Genomic DNA, 22790 nt, shown 5'->3' with positions numbered 1-22790 from the left:
ATATATATATATATATATATAGGCAAGTTTCACACAGTTTTCTAACTGAAGCTTTCATAATAAATGTGAATCTTAGGTAAAAGTTGAGTGAATTATGGGAGAAAACATTGAAAAACAGACCCATTGTGTAACCGGAGTAGATTTTTATGAAACAAAAAAACTGGCATTTCACCTTATTAAAATCAAACCCAGTCCTGCTCCTTTGAAGCTTTCATTTTAAATGTGAATCTTAGGTAAAAGTTGAGTGAATTATGGGAGAAAACATTGAAAAACAGACCCATTGTGTAACCGGAGTAGATTTTTATGAAACAAAAAAACTGGCATTTCACCTTATTAAAATCAAACCCAGTCCTGCTCTTTTTCAAATTTCTTGGACAGCTGAGAATTGACTAAAGCAACAGAGCAGTAATACGTTATGTGAAGGGTTTCTAAAATGCTACTTGGATGACAAGATGCCATTTATTGGAATTGTAAAGACCAAAATGGTTATGAAAAGTAGATTTCTTCAGCACCTTCAGTCTGCTTCTAGCTACTGGCTAGATATAGCTGTTGATGGCTAAACAGATGGAACATAAACTGAACAAGTAGTATTTAGTAGTTAAGAATCTTTTACGGTTAGACAATGTTCTAATCTTGCAGTCAAATCAATTCTACGTCCTATTTGTGTAGCTTGCAACAGCGTTTCTCAACTTTTTTTAGTCAGGGCACCCTATAAAAATATGCAAATCTCAAGGCAAGGCACTCCAGTGTAAAATGTCATAGGTTTTAAGGTGGACCATGCACAAAAACACACAAAAAAGTTGGCTTCCCCCTCCACATAGAAGTGCCCCCTTCAAATCAAGATTCCACCCCTTCACATCAGAGTTGCCCTCTGCATTAGTAGCCCCCCTTCAAATCAGGAGCCCCCCTTTCATATCAGAAGCCCGACTTCCATATCACAGTCCCCTCTTTCATATCAGATTTCCCCTTTTACATCAGGAACCCACTTCACATCAGCTTTAATTCCCCCTTTCCCATTACAGTCCCACTACCACAACATTTTGAGGCACCCTGGAGGAGGCCAGGAGGCACACTAGTGTGCCACGGCACCCTGGTTGAGAAAGGCTGACTTACGTCATAGGCAGTCATTTGTTCCATCTATGTATTGGTCAATGTCTAATCTAATAACAAGCAATTTTAGCAGTTTGGCTAAGCTACTAAAAATCTCCCATGTAGCTCTAGCCCTAAATTAGATATAAACGCCAACTGGATGACATTTAGATTACTACGGCAGCTTAGTTATTAGACCCATTCACTAAGCTGCCGTAGGCAGCCGAGTGAACGACCGACCTGAAGTGAAGTGAGCCGGACGCTGTTCGGCTATTCACTTCAGGTTTGTATGGCTGATTTCAGCCGTATATCGGCTGAAGTCAGCCGAACATCGGGTGGCTTCGGATGGCTTCGGGTCGGCCGAACATGCTCAGTATGCAAATTGCAAATTGAAATAGCCAATAGGAATCTAGCAATGCATTCCTATGATGAAAATTTTTTTTTTTTTTTATTCTGACAAAAGCCAACGGCTCGATGCCAGAATTAAAAAAAATTAAAAAGCAGTGTTTCTCTCCTGGGCGGCCGGGAGCGGGAGACTCCCGGAGCGCCCGGGAGAGTTGGGCTGTCTGGAGATCAGTGTCCCTGGTTAGCTGGTAACCAGGGATGTTGATCTCTCTGCAAGTGGCCGGAGCCAGTTTTAAGATGACGTCTGGCTCCACCCAGCTGACAGAAGCAGCCTGTCAAGGGCCAATTAACTTTCCAGCATGTCTTTGGAGTGTGGGAGGAAACCAGAGTACCCGGAGAAAACCCACGCAAGCACAGGGAGAACATGCAAACTCCTTGCAGATAGTGACCTGGTCAGGATTCGAACCAGGGACCCACAGTGCTACAAGGCAGAACCACTACACCACTGTTCTGCCCATATAGGATTGTACTGATTGGGTTTAGATCTACTGTCCTTGTTACCGCTCACAATTCACAATCTGAATGAGCTCAGTTGTGAATGATTTCTACTAATATAAGCCATGTTTCCTTTTACTTAGTTTTTATGGTCTTCTGGCTGCTTCTCCGTGCTTACTTCTCTAGACAAACAGAGACTTCTGTCTGCACTAATGAGAGTGGAGGTAGAGCATGGAGAAAGCATGGAGCATGGAGAAAGTCAGCTGCTTTGCTGACATACATTGTCTCCTAATTAACCCATCCCTTATTATTAATTGTATACCTTGTCCCCCAAAGCAGAGACATGGGGGGTGATTTACTAACCTAAACACATGCACGCACCAGGTGCGTGTGATTTTCACACAGCAAAACGTATTTATCAACCAAAAAGTCTCTTAAAGCATATTTCCACTAATGCCATATATGGAAAAATCATGCACATGATGCATATATAATGCTGCTTCACAGTTTAGACAAAAATGGTTAGCTCATGCATTTACATTCCTGCATTCATCAACGCAAGCAACACAACATAGAGCTAATTTACACAACATCACTTTGCAATTCATGCTTGGCTTTGCACAACACACCTGCTGGGTGTGTACACACTACAAAGGTGTTTAGATTCCACCCATAGATCATGCTGGGAGGGAACAGACTAAAGAGGTGTATACATGTTCGTGGTGTGTTTATAAGGTTAGTAAATCAACCCCATGGTGTCTACCATATCAGAGGGTGATACATTTTCTATACGGTAAAGGATACTTTTATTGGAAAAGTGTACTTCAGTTGTACATATGCAAAATTAATAGTTGCAGTATGTGTGTATTTGTCAACATGTCTCTAATTTAGGCTTGAAATCGTGGGTTTTTAAGGGTTTACCTGGGAAATATTTATCCATGGAAATGATCTTGAGTGTTAAAATTGACCAACTGTAAAATCTCTCCATTCCTGTATGTATGATTTTTTTGTTACCACCTGCTGATAATATTTTGGCAAATACAAGGTCTGTTTAGCAAAGACCGGCCCATTCCCATGTCAAAAAGGTTCATTCCACATAAAAAAATTAAACACCTGTTAAAAAAGTACAGTATACATACTGTACTTTACACCTGGCACCTATGCACTGATGAAGTCAGGATCGTTTCAGTGAGATCCTGGGAATGCTGAGGATCCCCTATATTATGAGAAGACATTCCTGCAATGTGCTGGAGCTTCTTTTCATTTTTATATACTTACAGGGCTATTCACAAAAGGGTGAAGAGTTTGGGGAAGGCAGGAGAAGTGAACAATCTAGGCCAACATTCTCCAAATCAGCTCACTTTCCAGTTCAGCTATGTTGCCCTAGATTGTTTACTTCTCCAAACTCATCACCCTTTTGTGAATATCCCTGTTAGTGTTCCCACAATGTCATGAGAGGGACTAGGACATCACTCTTTCTCTGTGTAGAAGCCAAGTGTAAGGTAAGCTTTATTACTATTTACATTTTTACTGTCTGTGTACCTTAGGGGACTTACCTAACTTCCTGTCTTGGAGACACAACAAAAAGTTAGCGGAAATCTTTCTAAATGAGGGGAATTCTCCTCATAAGGCAGTTGTCACCATTGGGTAATGTCTCTATAACTTTGGATTTCTCATCACTTTCTGTCTCGGTGACATTGTCACCAGTAGCAATAAAGTTGAATCTTCCCAAACGTGAAACATTTTTTGTAGAGGGTCTACACTTTCCCTACTGTATAAAAAAAAACATTTTACCTAAATGATTATTGAACAGCAGTGTACATTCACAAAATTGTTTATATTGCCATTTTGTAAATATGTTGTCCTCAGATATATCACAGTTCTGATTATAAATTGGTGGTAGACTTTAAAGTCTAACTTCAGTAGCGCTCAAACTTTACATGTAGATGCTTGTCAGCTGTTCTGATTTCTAAAGCATAAAATGCATAATTCCCTTTCCCTCTGCCTGCTTATAACCAGTCATATTTAAACTTCAAACTCGAAAAAGTCAACTGAACTCTAGTCAATTTTATTTTATAGGATCGAGCACAAATGGGCAGACCTTGTCTTGTGTTTTGTCCCACTTACTGTCCCCGTAACACCAGGACAAAAAAGGAGGGAAACCACAAGATTTCTCTTTTAAAATCCATCTCCAGGCACAGAATTAAACTCCTTCACCCCTTTAGCATATCTGAATCGACCATCAAGTGACCCTGATGCATGATCTGATAATAAAGATTATTGATCCACCACTGAAGTCTGGGTCTGCTATTGCCTAGTCTTGCTGCCACCCCTTTATTGTGAACTCATCATGCTGCTGCTGGAGGCTTCTGGACCCTGTGAGGACCTTGCCAATGGATCCAACGGGAAGTGTCCATGCCACCAAGCAGTGCCATGGGAATCCAAAGATGGAGCCAGCTACAGGAGAGAAGACTCAAGACCTGGGAATATCATGGGACCACAGGTAAGTATCTGGAAATTTAACTTAGATTTTTAAAATTATTGGGACGATTGGCTGGAGGGGTTGGGGGTGTTATTTTTTGCAGGTCGGGCTCCATGACTGGACTTTAGCTTTAAACATAACAGTTGTCAATGTTCATCTCTTTTGTTTATTAAACAAAATATATTTTTCTTTACTGTATTAAAGACATTCTTCATAAAAATATGCATTACAGAACACGCATGGCTTGGCCTCCTGACAATTGGCTCACCTGAGACTTTCTCTGTCATAGCTTTTGCAGTCCTCTCTTGTCACGCCTGAATGTTCTGACTCCATATGAAAATATTTATGGGACCTCTGCTACATGATTTATAGATGCACCTGTCCTAGCATAATTCAATGTGTTATATATTAATGTGGTGTGTTATTAACATTGCAAGAGCTTGCTCTGTGCCTGGAGTTAATGTCCGTGATCCTGACTGATCATTTACAAGTGCAGAACAGAGAAAAAAAAATAAAACAAAATGAAAATGTCTCCTGGGGGATCACCACCTTGTTTTTAACTATTGGGTGTAGTCAATGCAGCAATGAAGAATGCACATAGGTCAGGAACTTACTGATACTGCTAAACTGAAATCTGTGTGGTTGGTGTAGGTGGCACTGTGCTCTATCATCATAGCTCTTTGTGTTGTGTAAATGAATAAGGCATTATCATAATTATACAAGAAAACTTCTCAAAGTGTGAAAGAGGTCCTAGCAGATCTTAAATATGGCTAGTACCAGCATATTGCTGCAACATGGGTTCTGCTATCTCTTATGGTAATAAATATAAACAAGGACTTGTGAGACCTGTGAGTGTTAATCATGCTGTGAACTTGTTCAGTACCCAGTCAGAGAGTGTTTACCGATCAGGTCTTCAGGTAATTTACATCCATAGCATTCTGCTCTGCAGCAACCTCCTGAAGATCTTCAAATAAAAACATTCTTCCTATAGGGAGCTTGTCAGGAGGATTTTCATTTAGTGTGTGTGTGTGTGTGTGGTTAACCCAACCCTAACTGTATCCCAGCCCTATTCATAATTCTTAGTCTCTCTACCCAATTTCAACCTTTCACCCTAATCCTAGCCCAACTATTGCCCTGTTCTATACCTAACTCTACAATCTAACCCTAACTCTACATCCTAACTTCAACCCTATACCTTAATCCTAAACTGAACCTACAACCTAACTTAATCCTGACCCTACACCCAAACACTACTCCCTATCCCTATCTACTAATCTAACCCGAATCCTAACTCAGCCTTAAACATCGGGCTTTCTTCCAAGACTGCTAATGACTGGACCATCATGCCTTGTGCATGAAATCAAACACAAGCTATGATTATTATTCAGGATTTATATAGCGCCAACAGTTTGCGCAGCGCTTTACAATAAAAGGAAGACATTGCAATCACAACCCAATCCAAGACAAGATGGTAACGAGGGCTCTGCCCGTGAGGGCTTACAATCTAAAAGGGAGGGGCAAGTGATGCATGAGGAGGTAGCTGTGTGGGGATGAATTGTTTGAGAAAGTGATAGTTCAGTGGTTAGGTTGATAATTTTTCAGTAATTTTTTTTTCCTTGTTTTGAAAAAAAAAAATGCTTTAAATTATGTTACACATGGTACAACTCATTGAAATTTATCGCAAATGTCCATGAATTATTGCTTTACAGTTTATCCTTAAAAATATTTATCATAAATTATCAAAGATTGCCAACTGGTGTTTTGGGTTTTCGTTGAGGCAGCAGAAAATGAACATAGTAGGATTATCAAATAACTAGAGTGTGTGGGTCCCATAATCACGATGCCAGAAACCATTCTGCACAGTATGCATATGGGAATTAAGTACAGATCAACCATGGCAGTTAGCAAGATTTGAAATAGTGTGATTGGCTATAAGGTGTCACTGTAATGAAGGTGAACTTGTGCAAAAATAAAAACGTGTTTTACATTTATGAAATCCCAGAACATCTTTTTTTTGGCTGGTAAATGTAATAAATAGGGGAATCTTGAATTCCATGACTTTATTGGAACATTTGATTTGATGAATTTCACCTTTAATCATTGAGCGTAACTCAAGATGGAGAAGTTGCCTCTGACATTCTGCCAGATTGGTCTGGCAGGTTGTGTCTTTAATTAAAACCTGCTACAGATGCTAATCCATTAATGCTTGTTCAGTTGTTATACTCTAAAAAGTAATTATCTGCCAATATATATTACACTTAGGGGGCGGGAAGATTTTGGTCCACTTTCTGCCTGATTGCAAATTTACATTTTTAATTTAAGTCCTCGCCCTGAAAAAAGGCAGACCACCTCCCCACATGCCAGAAACTCAGGATAATGTGGCGCCATTATACATTAAATAGGATCACTCCTGCTTATTATTCTCGCCTCTCATTTACATTAAAGAGAACTGTGCAACAGATTTTATTTCTGAGGAATTAACCCGTGGTCCTTCCGTTTTGAACATATGCAGGTTTGACACCTTCTTAACCAGCGGCTGCAGGCAGCATGTAAAACTAAGAATTGAATTGATAATTTTCCAGGATTGCACCACCAGTATGCTCTCAATTTACCTGTGGGGGTGGGGAGGGAAATAATTTCTAAAACCTTGGTGCCTGCAAACCAGGCTTTGTCCATGGAGCATTTTTGGGATCCCCAAAGTCAATGCAATTACTGATCAAGCTTTGTGGTTCTTAGCACTGGCACAGTGGATCATGTGCTTTATGATTGGCTCATCGCTTCATAAATAGTACTACCGACCAAAGGAACGTAGTTAGGAAGGCATAGGGCAAATGACTAGAAAACTTGCCTTATGTAGCTTGGGGGTCCCAATACACTCTAAAGTGTAGCAAATGTGGTGTGTTGCTTGGGGCAGCACAGTGGCTTAGTGGTTAGCACTTCTGCCTTGAAGCACTGGGCAACACTGGTTAGCACTTCTGCCTTGAAGCACCTGGTGCAAATCCTGGTCTGGACACTATCTGCATAGCATTTGCATGTTCACCCTGTGCTTGCGTGGGTTTGTTCCCACACTCAAAAGACATGCTGGAAGGTTAATTAGCTTTGCATGTGTGTACTATAGGGACCTCAGATTGTAAGCCCCTTGAGGACAGAGGATGATGTTAATGTGCAGTATGTAAAGTGCTGCTTAAATCATCAGCACTGTATAAATACCAATAATAAATAAAGTTAAGTGCCCCTTTATTCCCCTCTTTCCTCCTGCAGGTTTGCTGCCATCTCCTCTTTAATAAAACCCCTACCATACACATGTTGCTCTATAAACTTGTGTATATCCTAAAACTCCACTTGTTTTATTTAATGTAATTATTCTGAAACATGTCACATTCGACTAGTTTACCAAGCATTTCAATAGCTTCAAACAGCTTTCATGAGGCCTTTAAAACAACCTTGAACTTCATTTCGCAACTCATAGTAGCATACTGGCTGTAGTGTTAAGCAAGCTTTAAGCAAACTTCTTTGATCTGCTCAGATGTATATTTTTTAATATGCTGCAATCTAACACAATGGGGTGTATCTATAAGATTTACACAGAGCCATTCATTGCGAAAATCTGACTTTTGCATTCAGATCGCATTATGGACACTAGATGGAGCCAAAGAGCATAGGAATTTCCTAGTGGCCATAATGCTGTGCGAATGTAAAAGTCATGTTTTATATCCAGATACATTGTTAGAAGAAAATCTCTGTAACAACTATTCCTCAGGAAACATTACTCACAGCTCTCACAACATTTGGTCAGACAGAAGCCAGTCCCTGGCCACACTACAATCCTCACATTCAGCTGAGAGATCACATGACCAAATGCCTAGGTGCTCCTACGCCCCTTTTAAGACCCCAAAGGAACAAAACTACATCTAAAAACAATTGTTTAAACATTCATAAGTTTTTTTTAATAGTTTTAGATTGCTGATTACTAAAACGCTGCTCTCCCCCCTCCTGCCTTCTGGTTATTCAGCCAGTAAAGCCGCCTATCGGGATTATGGGCCTGTAGGTAGACATGTACGTTTTGCTTTATGGGCCTGTAGGTAGACATGTAAGTTTTGTTCCGTTCTGATTAAAAATTTGGATGACATTTTGTGAACTTGGACACTTGGGTGCATCTGAATGTCCGAATTCCAATGAGGCCAAATGCAAACGAATCAGAGTGTTCTTTTTATGATACTTCAAATCGTCCGAATATGGTTCAAAATGGAACTAAATCGGACACGTGAGACTCCATCCGAAACGAAATTCCGAAAGATCAGAATCTGAATAAGGAAACAAAACAGCATTCGGACCCGAAACCCGACTGAATGAAAAATCCGAAAAAAAAAACTAATTTTTTTTGCCAGTTTATATGTCTATATGTCTGTAGGAAGATTTAAAAAAAAGTGTAATGAAGCTTTAAACTAATGATAGGTGTCTTTTAAATGTGACAGTTGACAGTATTCTTCTACGGCCTTACTGAATAGGGCGTCAGGTCTCTGTTCGTTTTGCTGCCAGTTGTACCTAATTTCTTTTCTAGTACATTCATTTCTAATAGCCTATTGAAACAAATGTATTTTTCCGTGAATCTTATTGAAATTCTTTTATATAAACTAGCCTGTGATTTACGCTTAGTGGCCCTATAAGCAGTTCTAAGTAAAGGCTCAAGCTGTAAATTCTGATGCACATTTTGGAGTATAAATGTTAGAATAAATCTAAAAACGGCAGAAGTGTCTGACCAGCAATGTCCTCTAGATGGCACTGTAATCTGCAATTCCTTCACCGTATAACAATAAAGCAATTGTTTCCTGTTTCCACTTAACAATTCTCAGTTTCTCTTCATGCTGCTTCGAGCCGGTTGTTCCTTTTTTTTTTATTGTAGAGTGTACCTTTGTACGCTGAGGGGTCCTAAGTGCTATGCCGCTGTTTTGATATGTGCCCTTCAAGAAAAAAGGAGGAGTAAAGTCTGTTCCCATGACACCCTGGAACTTTTGAAGTGTCAAAAAAAGAAGAAAAAAATTCCAAGGAACACCTAATCCTTGGGAAGCATCCAAGTACCACACTGTACGTAATTCACAGCAGTCCCAGGGGACGTGCGAGAAGGTTAGGTGTGCCCCTCTGAAGTCAGCCATGGCTTAGAGTCAGGCGGAGGTGTCCGAAGTGAGATGTTTCATCTCTCAGGCTTGCTGTAGGCTAACGGAGTTCATGTATTCACATTAAAGCAAGTCTGCCACTTGTGAAGCAAGATTACCGTGCTGTAGAGCAGGCTGTGATGGTGCAGACATTCATGCTGCCATTGACAAGTAGTCAGCTGTGGAAAATCCGATGTTTTGGTGTCCCCCAAAAATAGGGCCTTTAAGGCCCCATTCACACACGAATCGGCCTGCACGTACAGCTCCGTGCTGCATGCGGGCCGTACCAAGCAGCTGCCGGGAAGGACAGGTGCTGCGTGTGATTAGTACGCAGCCCCCGTCCGTCTCTATGGGGCTACGCAGCCGTACGTCCTCCTACCTGGCCCACCCTGCACGTCCGTAGGGGTGCGGGTGAGCGTATTCATACGCAGCCGGAACAGATCCTGTATGCGTCCTGGCCAGAAAACCTGCACCCCTACAGACCCGCAGTTGAGGTGAGCATAGGGGGGCGTAAGGCCGCGTAGCCCCATAGAGAAGGACGGGGGCTGCATACTAATCACACCCAGCACCTGTCCTTCCCGGGAGCTGCTGGAGTACGGCCCTGCACACTCCAAAAATAGGGCCTTTAAGGCCCCATTCACACACGAATCGGCCTGCACGTACAGCTCCGTGCTGCATGCGGGCCGTACCAAGCAGCTGCCGGGAAGGACAGGTGCTGCGTGTGATTAGTACGCAGCCCCCGTCCGTCTCTATGGGGCTACGCAGCCGTACGTCCTCCTACCTGGCCCACCCTGCACGTCCGTAGGGGTGCGGGTGAGCGTATTCATACGCAGCCGGAACAGATCCTGTATGCGTCCTGGCCAGAAAACCTGCACCCCTACAGACCCGCAGTTGAGGTGAGCATAGGGGGGCGTAAGGCCGCGTAGCCCCATAGAGAAGGACGGGGGCTGCATACTAATCACACCCAGCACCTGTCCTTCCCGGGAGCTGCTGGAGTACGGCCCTGCACACAGCACGGAGCTGTACGTGCGGGCCGATTCGTGTGTGAATGGAGCCTAAAAGTCCATGAGGCCAGAGCAATGGTGCTGCAAGAGCAAGCCAGGAGGCTGATGAATATTTGTTTTGTGGAAAAGTCCACTGTGAGGTAATCTTTTGTGTGATTTGAACTCCTATTTTAAAAAAAAGCAGGCAAGTCAGGCACTGAAAGAGAGATTTTGTGAATGGAAGCGTCCTCCTTACAGCTCTTACCATTTGAAGCTAAACCCCTTCACTGTTTTCAATTTTGTTATGTCGCAGCCTGATATTGTTTAAATTCTTTTTTTTTCTCATTCGGTTACACCCAGTACCCCATAATGTCAAAGTGAAAACAGAATTTCAGAAATGTCTGTAAATGTATCAAAAAGAAAAACCTGAAATATCACATATACTTAAAAGAGAACTATGGGGTAACCTTTTTATCCCATAGTTCTCTTAAGGGGTAGGAGAGGACATATTCTAACGTCCTCCAGTGACCCAAATCTCAGTATATAGCAAGCTATTGCTCACTATATACCAAGATCACTGCAGCCGGGTCGGATCCCGACAAGGCTGTCAAGATCCACCCAGCTGCTTGAGTGACAGCGGGCTCTGCCTATCTAGAGGCAGAGCCAGCTGCGCCCACCCCCTCTCCCAACCGTTCCTCCACTCAGTGCTGGAGGATCGGAGCGGGGAGGGGGGAATCCCTGCAGGGAGTGGTGACTTACAGTCACCGCTCCCTGCAGGGAGATGAGCGGAAAGTGAGCGAGCGATGGTATGCGTTCACTCACTTCCTGATCTATAGAGCTGACCTGTGACAGTTTCATTGTCACAGGTCGGCTCGAACTATGCGGTTGTGTGAAAATCACTCACCTCATAGTTCTCCTTTAAGTATTCAGACCCTTTACTTAGTACTTTGTTGAAGCACCTTTGGCAGCAATGACAGCCTCGAGTCTTTCTGGGCCACTCTAGGATATTCATAGAGTTGTCCCTAAGCCACTTCTGTGTTGTCTTGGGTGTGTGCTTAGGATCATTGTCATGTTGGAAGGGGAACCTTCAACCCAATCTGAGGTCCTGAGCGCTGTGGAACAGGTTTTCATTGAGGATATATCTGTACTTTGCTCCATTCAGCTTTCTCTCAACCCCGATTAGTCTCCCAGTCCCTGCTACTGAACCCCCCCTACCCTCCCACCAAAACATGATGCTGCCACCATGATTTACTGTTGGGATGGTATTGGGCAGGTGATGAGCGGTGCCTTGTTTCCGCTAGACATAACATTTACAGGGTTATTCACAAAAAGGCGAAGAGTTTGGAGAAGGCAGGAGAAGTGAACAATCTAGGCCAAAATAGCCGATTTGGAAAAAGTCTCCAATTCAGCTCACTTTCCAGCTCAGCTATTGTGTCCTAGATTGTTCACTTCACCTGCCTTCTCCAAACCCTTCACCCTTTTGTGAATAACCCTGTTAGAATTGGGGCCAAAAAGTTAAATCTTGGTTTCATCAGACCAGAGAATCTTGTTCCTCACAGTCTGAGAGTCCTTTAGGTGCTTTTTTGCAAACCCCAAGTGGGCTTTTATGTGTTTTGCACTGAGTAGAGGCTTCCATCACAGTCTGCTCTACAGTACCTGTAATCTTGCTTCACAAGTGACAGACTTGATTTATTGTGAACGCCGTTAGCGTACAGCTAGCCTGAGAGATGAAACATCTCACTTCGGACACCTCCGTCTGACTCTAAGCCATGGCTGACTTCAGTACAGTGTGACACGTGGACGCTCCCCAAGGATTAGGTGTTCTTTGGAAGTTTTTTTGTTTCTTTGTCACTTTAAAAGTGTCATGGGAACATGACAGGCCAGGGAGTCATCGGAACAGACCTTACTCCTCCTTTTTTCTTGAAGGGCACATATCAAAACAGCGGCATAGCACTTAGGACCCCTCAGCGTACAAAGGTACACTCTACAATTTCAAAAATAAAGGACAACCGTCTCAAAGCAGCATGAAGAGAAACTGAGAATTCCAAAATGAAAACTCTCACTCTGCCATAAAGGCCAGATCAGTGGAGGGCTGCAGTGATGATTGTCCTTCTGGAACTTTGTCCCATCACCACACAGGATCTCTGGAACTCAGTCAGAGTGACCATCAGGTTCTTGGTCCCTCTCTTCTTCCCCAATTGCTCAGTTTGGCCGGGCGACCAGCACTTGGAAGAGTCCTGGTTGGGCCAAACTTCTTCTATTCGAGAATTATGAAATACAAAAATGTGTTGTAGCCTTCCCCAAATCTGTGCCTTGCAATAATCCTGTCTCTGACCTCTGCAGGTAGTTCCTTTGACCTCATGGCTTTTGCTCTGATTCAGTATGCATTGTCAGCTGTGAGGCCTTCTATAGAGGTGTGTGTTCCTTTCCAGATCATGTCCAATCAATTTAATCTACCAAAGGTGGACTCCAATCAAGGTGTAGAAAGATCTCTGCAATGATCAAGAGAAATGGGAGGCACCTGAGCTAAACTTCAAGTGTTGTTGCAAAGGGTCTGAATACTTATGCCAATGTGATATTTCAGCTTTTCCTGTTTCATACATTTGTAAACATTTCTAAAATTCTGTTTTTCACTTTGTCATTATGGGATACTGAGTGTAGATTAATGAGAAACAACCGTAGTATCAGGCTGCAACATAACCAGATTGAAAAAAGTGAAGGTGGTCTGAATACTTTCTGAATGCCCTGTATACAGTATATATATAGGGCGGCTTCTATGATCAATCTCATATATATATATATGTCTTCCTGGAGTTTCAAACAGACAGGAAAAAAAATCAGAAATAGAATCAAATCAAAGGCACTTCCCATGTAAGTTTACTGGTAATTTGTGTTGTCACCAAAGTTCTTCTTTTCAAGCACTATTTGTGGGAACACCTGATGTCAGCCTCAGCAGTTTTATACAAAACTTCTTCATTTGTCTTTATGAGGAAGCTCTAAAACAACAGTTAAATTTGACCTGATTTGAATAAAATCCAATTATGACATTTTTTAAAAAGTTTTTACAGTATAAACCCTAACAATGAACTTCTCTTAGCTGCTCGCTTTTGGTATATTAAATCTACCGTTTTTGTTATATCCGTTCGATAACTACAAGTTTCCATGCAAGGCATATTTCCCCACACTGACCACCAACATAAGGGGACATTCTTCCTCACAATACCCATGAGGGGACATTCTTCCCCATATTGAAAACCAACACATTCTTCCTTACATTGACCACAAATATAATGGGGCATTCTTCCTCACACTGACCACATATATAAGGGGAATTCTTCCTCACACTGCCCACCCACATAGGGGGTATTTTTCCTCATACTGACCAACATAAGGGTGCATTCTTTCTCATACTGACCACCAATATAAGGGTGCATTCTTCCTCATACTGACCACCAACATAAGTGGGCATTTTTCCTTATAGTGACAACCAATATAAGGGGGCATTCTTTCCCACACTGACCACTAACATAAGTGGACATTCTTGCTTACCATGACCACCAATATAAGGGGTCATTCTTCCTTACATTGACCACCAAGATAAGGGGTAATTTTTCCTTACACTGACCACCAACATAAGGGGGCATTTTTCCCCAAACTGACCACCAACATAAGGGGACATTCTTCCTCACAATAACCATGAGGGGACATTCTTCCCCATATCGACCACCAACACCTGGAGGCATTCTTCCTTACACTGACCACCAATATAAAGGGGCATTCTTCCTCACACTGCCACATATATAAGGGAAATTCCTTCTCACCCTGCCCACCCACATAAGGGTGCATTCTCCCTCACACTGACCACCAACATAAGGGTGCATTCTCCCTCACACTGACCACCAACATAAGTGTGCATTCTCCCTCACACTGACAATAAGGGCTCATTCACACGAGAAAAGGCCGGCACCTACTGCTCCTTCCTGCGTGCACAGCCATGTCGGGCAGCCCCCAGGAAGTACAGGTGCTGCGTGTGATTAGTACGCAGCCCCTGTCCTTCCCTATGGGAGTATGCGGCCGTACGCCACCCTACGCTCAGAAACCCTGAACGTTCGTGTGGGTGAGCGTACTCATCCATCCAGGATGGATCCTGTCTGCGTCCGAGGCGGGACACACGCACCCGTACGGGCTTGCACTAGGTGAGCGTAGGCCGGCGTATGGCCACGCACTCCCATAGAGAAGGACAGGAGCTGTATGTGAATGCTCCCATGTGAATGAGGGCCTAATGCAGAGGCAGCCTGAAAAAAGAAAATGAACACAGTCACCTCGTCTAAAGACTGGCAAGCTATAATATATTCGATTTTTGTTTCTCAGTTTAGATACAGTTTTATACAGGGTTAAACAGTTTATAATATTACACGAGGATCTCTGGCTGGGAGGGCGGAGTTTAACTGCAGAAGCTGATGGAGACGCAGTACTGGAGTGGCAGCCTGGAGAGCCTTGTGGAAAGCAGCTGAGAGCCCTGTGGAGAGCCCTGGTTTAACCAGGGCTCTTTGGGATCTCGCCCTGATGAGACCCCACAGAACCCTGCTACCCTGTTGAGGCCCCCTCAGAGCCCTTGTGAGACCCCACAGATCCCTGGTCTGTGGGGTCTCACCAGGCTGGTGAGACCCCACAGAACCCTGCTACCCTGGTGAGGCCCCCTCAGAGCCCTGGTGAGACCCTACCAGTAGGGACTCACCTGGGCTGTGTAGGGTCTCACCAGCACCAGGGCTATGTGGGATCTCACCAGCCTGGTTAGACCCCACAGAGCCCTGTGAGACCCCACAGAGCCCTGATTAAATCAGGGCTCTGCAGGGTCTTATCAGGGATCTGTAGAGTTTTGCCAGGGCTCTGTAGGGTCTCGGCAGGGCTATGTAGGCTCTCGCCACCCTGGTTAGCTCTGTGGGGTCTGCCCGGGGCTCTGTGGGTCTAAAACAGCTGGTTAGACTCCCCAGAACCTTGGTGAGGCTCCACAGAGCCCTGATGCTCTAGTGAGACCCCAAAGAGCCCTGGGGAGACCGTAGAGAGCTTTACAGAGCCCTGGTGCTGGTGGGATCCTACAGAGTCCTGGTGAGACCCTGCGGAGCACTGGTTTTACCAGTGCTTCTTTAAGTCTCACTAGGGCTCTTTGGGGTCTCACCAGGGCTCTGAGGGGTCTAACCAGGCTGGTGATGAGACCCTACAGAGCCCTGGTGCTGGTGAAACCCTGGTTTAACTGGGCCTGTGTGGGGTCTCACCAGGGCACTTTGGGGTCTCACCAGGGCTCTGTGGGGTTTCACCAGCCCTTTTTTAACCCCACAGAACCATGTTGGGACCCTACCCTGGTGGGCTCTTTGGGATTTTACCAGGGCTCTGTGGGGTCTAACCAAGCAGGTTAGACCCCACAGAACCCTGGCGAGACCTCACAGAGCCCTAGTGAGACCCCACAGAGCCCTGATTAATTCAGGGCTTTGTAGGGTCTCCCCACAGCTCTGTGGGGTTTCACCAAGACTGGTGAGACCCCCACAGAGTCCTGCTGAGACCCCCACAGAGCCCTAGTTTAACCAGGGCTCTTTGGGGTCTCACCAGGGCACTGAGGGGTCTAACCAGACTGGTGAAACCGCACAGAGCCCTGGTAAAACCCTACAGAGCCCTAATTTATTCAGGGCTCTGTGGGGTCTCACCAGGGCTCTGCAGGGTCTCACCAGCCTGGTTAAACCCCACAGAGCCCTGGTAAGACCCCACAGGCCTGAGTGGGGCCTCATGTTTAGGTTTCACCTAAGGCCTCGCAAACTCTAGAGCCGCCTCTGCCCTAAACCACTTGCTCCCCTTGCCCCTATTCCAAAAAAACCCCACAGTTTTCATATCCTACACTGATGAGTGTTAACAAACCTGAAAAAGTGAAAGCTGTAAAGCTGATTTGATATTTTAGAATGTATAGGAGTTGTTAGCCAAGAGATGTAAAGATAGGCACAGGAGTATAAAAGAACAACTTACAAATCCACCCCCCCCTCCCCACCCCCCATTGTAGATTCTTTGCATCCACTTCATCTATGCATCCAAAGTCCAATGTGGGCCACTTGGAGTCCTTATTACAACAGCATGTGACACGGTGACAACACAGATGCACATTTGAGAGAAAGGGACAAAGCACTGCCACCCTATAATAAGAAGTGCCTGAACAATGACTTTCATGGCAGGATCAGCAGGCATTATTATAATGGCAGCAATAGATAACAAAATATTAACAATGCCTTTTTAAATTAGATTGTTATTTAAAGGGCATATGATATTTCAGTAACTGGGTTTATATCGACTTTAAAAGAAGGCTTTTTGGCTCCTTTAGGTCCACCTCACCATATTCTGAATGGTTGTGTCGCCTCACCATAGATGTCAGTGAAATCATTTATAGTGAACGGCATGAACAAAACAGTTTCTTGCTTTCTTCAATCATCAATTGCAGACTTGTTTACGGGTTTATGTGCCGGTTTTATGGAGCGAAGGATGCTCTAATAGAGTGGAGTATTTCCGTCACAGGGTGAGGTGCGCCGTTGTGCTGTGACCTTGTTACAGGTTTTAGAAGATTGCTCTTCATGCGTTTGTTACAGACAACGTTAAGGATACAATGATAATGAGAGCACTTCATTTAAACGGTTTGCATGGAAACAGCTTGTATCTTCATTGAGTAATAAATGTGTATACCGTCATTGTTGCATGTATTTATAGCACCACCGTTCTGTGGCACTGTAGTAAAAAAATGGTTGGGTATAAAAGTGTCCCAAAAGTGGGCAAAAGAAGTGTCAGTGTGTCTGTCTGTAGCATGAAGAACCTTTTTCTTGTTAATCTGTTCTCGAAATAAAGGATTTCAATTCTGAGTGGATCTTTTGGACACACGCATGAACAATTTCAAATACCTATAACTAGCTTTTGGTTGCAAAAACGACCAAATGAATGCTAAGAGGAGCAGACTTTTAAATTAAAGGGAAACTATAAACTTTAAGTTTTTAAACATTGTTTAATATAATTCTAGTCAAAATATTTTTGGGTTATTTAAAGCAGCATTTCTCAACCTTTTTCATTTACAATACCCTTTAATAGTATGAGAAACCTTGAATCCACTGCACCCTGGTTGAGAAAGGCTGCTCTAAAGAAACAACACTTCCAATGCTGCCTGCTTTGAGGCATGCTTTGTCTGGGTGAAACTTTACATTGAGCTATGCAAAAGGGAATCAGTCACTGCAGTTTGTAAATTTTAGATAGAACATGGCTGAATTTTCATCACTGCAGCCTATAAGCATAACATCTTAGATGCTCCTCTACTATGATTACCTGTTTTAGGCAGGGAATGCTTTTGTATGCCTGGTTGATGTACATCTTAGAATATTGTTATTGTGTAAAAAAAAAAGCTTCCAGTATATGATGATAGTGTTTCTGTAGATGAAAAAAAGAAAAAAAATATTTGGCCAATACTTTTAGAAAGAATAACTGTCTCTTTTGCCCATAGACACTGGCCTAATTAACGTCAGCTACTGAGCTCTCTAAACAAAAGGCGATTTACATTAAAGAAGCAAGCAAAGATAATAACTATGTAGAGATGAGCGCACTTGTAGAGGTCTTGTAAACTCGATGCACACTTTGAATTTTAAAAGGGTTAGAAGGGGATTGCATATTTTTTAACATTAATGACAGAATGAAATTTTTGATGTTGACATGCATTTTTATGTCAACATGCATTTTACTGTGCTTCCCTGCTTGCATTGTGGCTAGTATGGTCATATAATTGTAGCCACATTTGCCCTATGTGGGGTGACTACTTGATTTTAGCTCTACTAGGTTGCAAACAGCCAGAGGTAATTTAATAATGCTGTGCTGGTCTCTGCAAAGCAGTTATTGTTTCTTTCTGCCCACTGCTGAGGTGTGTCCCTGGCAATAGAGCAAGAACATACATGGTTGTCTCCCTAACCAGCCAATCAAAAGGTTTATTGCCAGTGGTGCATGCTGGGGAATTACATAAATATTTGGGTTGACTTTGTTAGTCTTCTTTCCTCCCCAGGCTCTTGCTTGGAGGAGGACTGTGACTGTGGTTCAACCAGGCCGGCTGCCTAGGTAAGGCCTGCATGTATCCAGAAGTGGAGGCCTGCAGTTGGGCCTGAAACTGTTCTGCCTGTAGAGGGGGATGCTGACCCAGGATGGTGTACCAAGGCGAGAAACTCTGCTGTAATATCGGTAGAAGCTGGATCCTTGCAGAGACTTGGTGACTCTCTTGGGAGGATGCACAAAGAAGTTTGCTAACCAGCTGAGGTTCTGCTACATATAGTGTACATCATGACCTAAAGGGCGCCAAACAAAAAGGTGAAATAGTGCAAAAGTTCCCCTAATTCTTCACAATTCCATTAAACAAAACATTTCCAATGCATTTCAGGGGCAACAATACTCCCCCTTCATCAGGGCTTAGAATGGGATAAGGGTTTGATTGGACTCAAATAATACTATAACCAAATGGATCTCTATATGATTTGATGAAAATATCTCCTTTCTATCATTGGAATTAGTAGCTGCTAATTAGCGTTGTTGCCCTAAAACATTTTGGATGTTTTTTGTTTGATTGAATTGTGAACAATTAAATACATTTTTGGTCTCTTTCACATTTTGGTTTGGTGCACAGGAAGTGCCACTGAGCTTATTTGCAAACTTTCTTGCATCTGGAGAATTTGAGTGAGCACAGGAAGCCCAGTGCCCCTTAAATGTGTTACTTTGGGGTCTCAACTTAAAGGCCCTCTGCATTGTATAGCTGGAAGCAGTTGGAGCCTGTAACACGTCCTGGGTGTTTGGTGCCCTGCCGCTTTCTCCATGTGAGTTACCAAGAAGGCGACCAACTTGCATTCACAACCCCACAACCAGGCAATAACATACCCCTGAGGTGAAATGCTAGGCCATCCAGCCACTGCGGGCCCCTGATATGCTACAAGGAGTAAGGGGGTGCTTCATAGTATACTGCATTAAAACACATTAACATGCACATACTGCATAACTATTTATGTCTATGGGCACCAAAGTCGCACACTGATTCTGGAAAATCCATGCAGTATTACCCCACAGTTCAGAGATACAAAGGGCCTGATATGCTGCAACTGTGTTTCACTGCAGTAGCTGACTCTATGTTATTGTTGGAAAACCTCATAAATGTAAATGTAGTCTCAATTTTAACATTTAAAAAAATTGACAGGTTCATTTTAAAGGAAAACTATGCAGTGAGTGAATTACACTGATTCCATAGTTAGAGCCGACATGTGACACTGAAGCTGTCACACATCAGCTCTATAGAACGGGAAGTGAGCGAAAATATACAGCCGCGAGCCCACTTCCTGATCATCTCCCTGCAGAGAGCAGTGACTGTTAATCACCGCTCCCCTCAGGGATTGCGCCCTCTCCGATCCTCCAGCACTGACTGGAAGTACGGATGGGGGAGGGGGAGGCCCTAGCCTGCTCTGCCTCTAGATAGGCAGAGCCCACTGTCAATCAACCAGGAGGGTGGATTCCGACAGTATTGTCAGAATCTGTCCCGGCTGCAGCACTCTCAACATATAGCGGGCAAAAGCCCGCTATATACTGTGTTTTGGGTCACGGGAAGAGGTTAGTATATGTCCTCCTGTGGCCCTAAAGAGAACTATGGAAAAAAAGGTTACCCCATAGTTCTCCTTTAAAGGCATAATGTCAGCTATAAAATGTTAATGTACCTGCCAGATTTGCTTTTTTTCAGACAGGCTTTACTTTCATTATGATGGGTGATAAAGCAAGTTTTCAGATAGACAACTACTTAAGGGCAATCCCTTCGGATATAGATGGAGAATGGTGGGCTGTCAGTCCCTAGCTTCCTACATGTCTTAGATGCTCCAACAGTGAGATCTGCCTGCCATAATTCTGGGTTCTGTTCCTGTCCATTTGGGTATTCAGCATGCTCCCACCTTTGCATGTTTCAGCTCCTCCCATTGCATCCTCCGTAATATAACATGAATTAAAAATCTGTCAGAGAAAATGAGAACCTCTCATTATGTTCACAGCAGGAATGCAGAGCCAGGAACTCATGATTAAAATCCTCATATGATATAGCAATGTCAGCTAGTTTAATCCTCCAACATCTACCAAAAACTTAAATGGTAACCGGAAAATATAGAATTATACCGTAGCTGCAGCCATAGTTAGTAATAACCTATTTCATATATTTCTATGATATGTTATCATTTCTTTATAATGCGTGTGGCCGGATATTATGTACCATATGGTTCATTTTACGTTTGGGCTGTCTTTTAATTACCCAGCTAAAAATTCTGTAGACAAGAGATGCTGTCTGCAGTCATCACAAAGCAATCGTGCACAGGATGACATTATTTGCTACAACTGAGAGGCCTGGTTGAACCTTTTGGATACGCAGTATCACTGCCAGCTACCCAGTGGCATTACTTAATGAAATGATTGCATGCTTGATAAGTCATGCACAGCTTTGATAAATGTATCACAAACCCAGTTTACATGGACTGACGAGACCCAAGGCACATAACTGCAAAAATAGCATCGCTAGCCCGTAATAAGCTCGCCTGATGGTGCATTTCAGAACTTTCCGTTGTGATCGTTTTCCTAGTTTTGTGTTTAGAGACAACATTTATATTGTTTTACAGAAGGTAAAAGACTTCCTTTGTCATCGTTAAAAAAAAAAAAAAAAAAACACTTCTTTTGATGCTAAATGTTAAAAGAGCCACTACAGGAGACAAGACCAAGTTAAAGCCCGACTCCACACTGGCCCAAAAAATACAAAATAAAAACATCTCCCCCCCTTCCTTCTGAGCATATCTAATATGGTGGATTTAATACAGAGGAATACTTACCTTTATCCATAGTCCAGCAATCCATAGCAACAATCTTTTTTTTCCATTGGAATGTGCGTAGGCCCTTAACATCATCACATGGCCACTGGTCCTGCATTGTTATTAAAGACATCACCAAGAGTATGGAAACATGACTGGAAAAGAGAAGCAGCTTCATATGTCCAGCTGCCACTGGAGCCTACACAAAATAAACACAAACATTTATGTGTGCATGCGCTAGGGTGGGTTGGTTGCAGGGGTAGTTACCATTGCTTTTTTATTTTTTTGGGTCAACCCAGAATTTCACTTGAAAGGTCCAGTACACAGAAAGTGATATTTTAGTTATAGGTGTAGCCAGAAGGTTTCATTAGTGCCGCCATTCTTAAATAGTTTGTCATAGCTACTCTAAAAGTTGAATGCCCTAACCACAATTCCCAAATATGTTTCTATCCTCTTGGGAGTTTTGGTTGTTCTCAATCACCTTGGATGTTCCAGTTCTTCCTGTTACATTTTCAATAATCTAAAAAAATAACAAATCCAAAAGGCAGATTGGGAACCCCTCACATAATTGGTACAGCAGGTGTGCAGAGCCTGGAACTTTGTGAAGAAGAGATCACCAATAGAGTTCCTGAGAGATAGAAGGAACTGCCAGGTAGTTTACTTCTCTAGCATCTACCAAAAATTGAAATATAAGTTTTGGGTGGGCTGAAACTTAAGGTTGGTTTCACAAACACGTTTTACCACATTTGACCATGTATTGTAATCAGGGGCTGACTGGCAACTTTTAGCCCAGGGGGCAAGTACAACCCAGAGGCCCATGGTGCAGCAACTTGACCCCCTTCCCGCTCTGCCTCTTCCCCGCCTTCTCCACGCCCCTGTTTGCCACTTTTGCCTTCCATGTAAGAGTAGTGAAAGGTCGGCTGATGTGAGGACTCCTAGTAAGTTCATGAAAGGGGTGATTGGCTGGGGGATGGTGCTCTCCTCCCACTGGGCTCCCTACATGGTTCTGGCCTTACTCCGCTCCATGTCTGGTACTTAGGCACTCTCACCCACTGTAGACCGCCGCTGGCTGTCCATGCTTCTGGGCTGTGAGCTGTGGGAGGAGAGTGGGAGGTTAGTGGGAGGGGCCGGACAGTGTCAGTGTTCTATAATTTTTCTCGATCCTATACATTTTCTCGATTGTGTCACTTCCAGTGGGGCCGAGTCATCCGAATCAGCTGTTTTCATGACCGCCTTTCTTCATGGCATGTGCACCTGGAAGAGACGCGGTAGAGTATGGGTTGAGGAAAATTATAGCACACTGGTAGTGTAGGGATGCCTCGCCAGTGCTGTGCGCGTGTACGACTGCTGCGACACTGGTAGT

Source organism: Nanorana parkeri, unplaced genomic scaffold (genome assembly GCF_000935625.1).
Source record: "Nanorana parkeri isolate BGI_ZX_2015 unplaced genomic scaffold, ASM93562v1 scaffold140, whole genome shotgun sequence".
Classification (NCBI taxonomy): Eukaryota; Metazoa; Chordata; class Amphibia; order Anura; family Dicroglossidae; genus Nanorana; species Nanorana parkeri.
Note: the sequence above shows the minus strand (reverse complement) of the source record.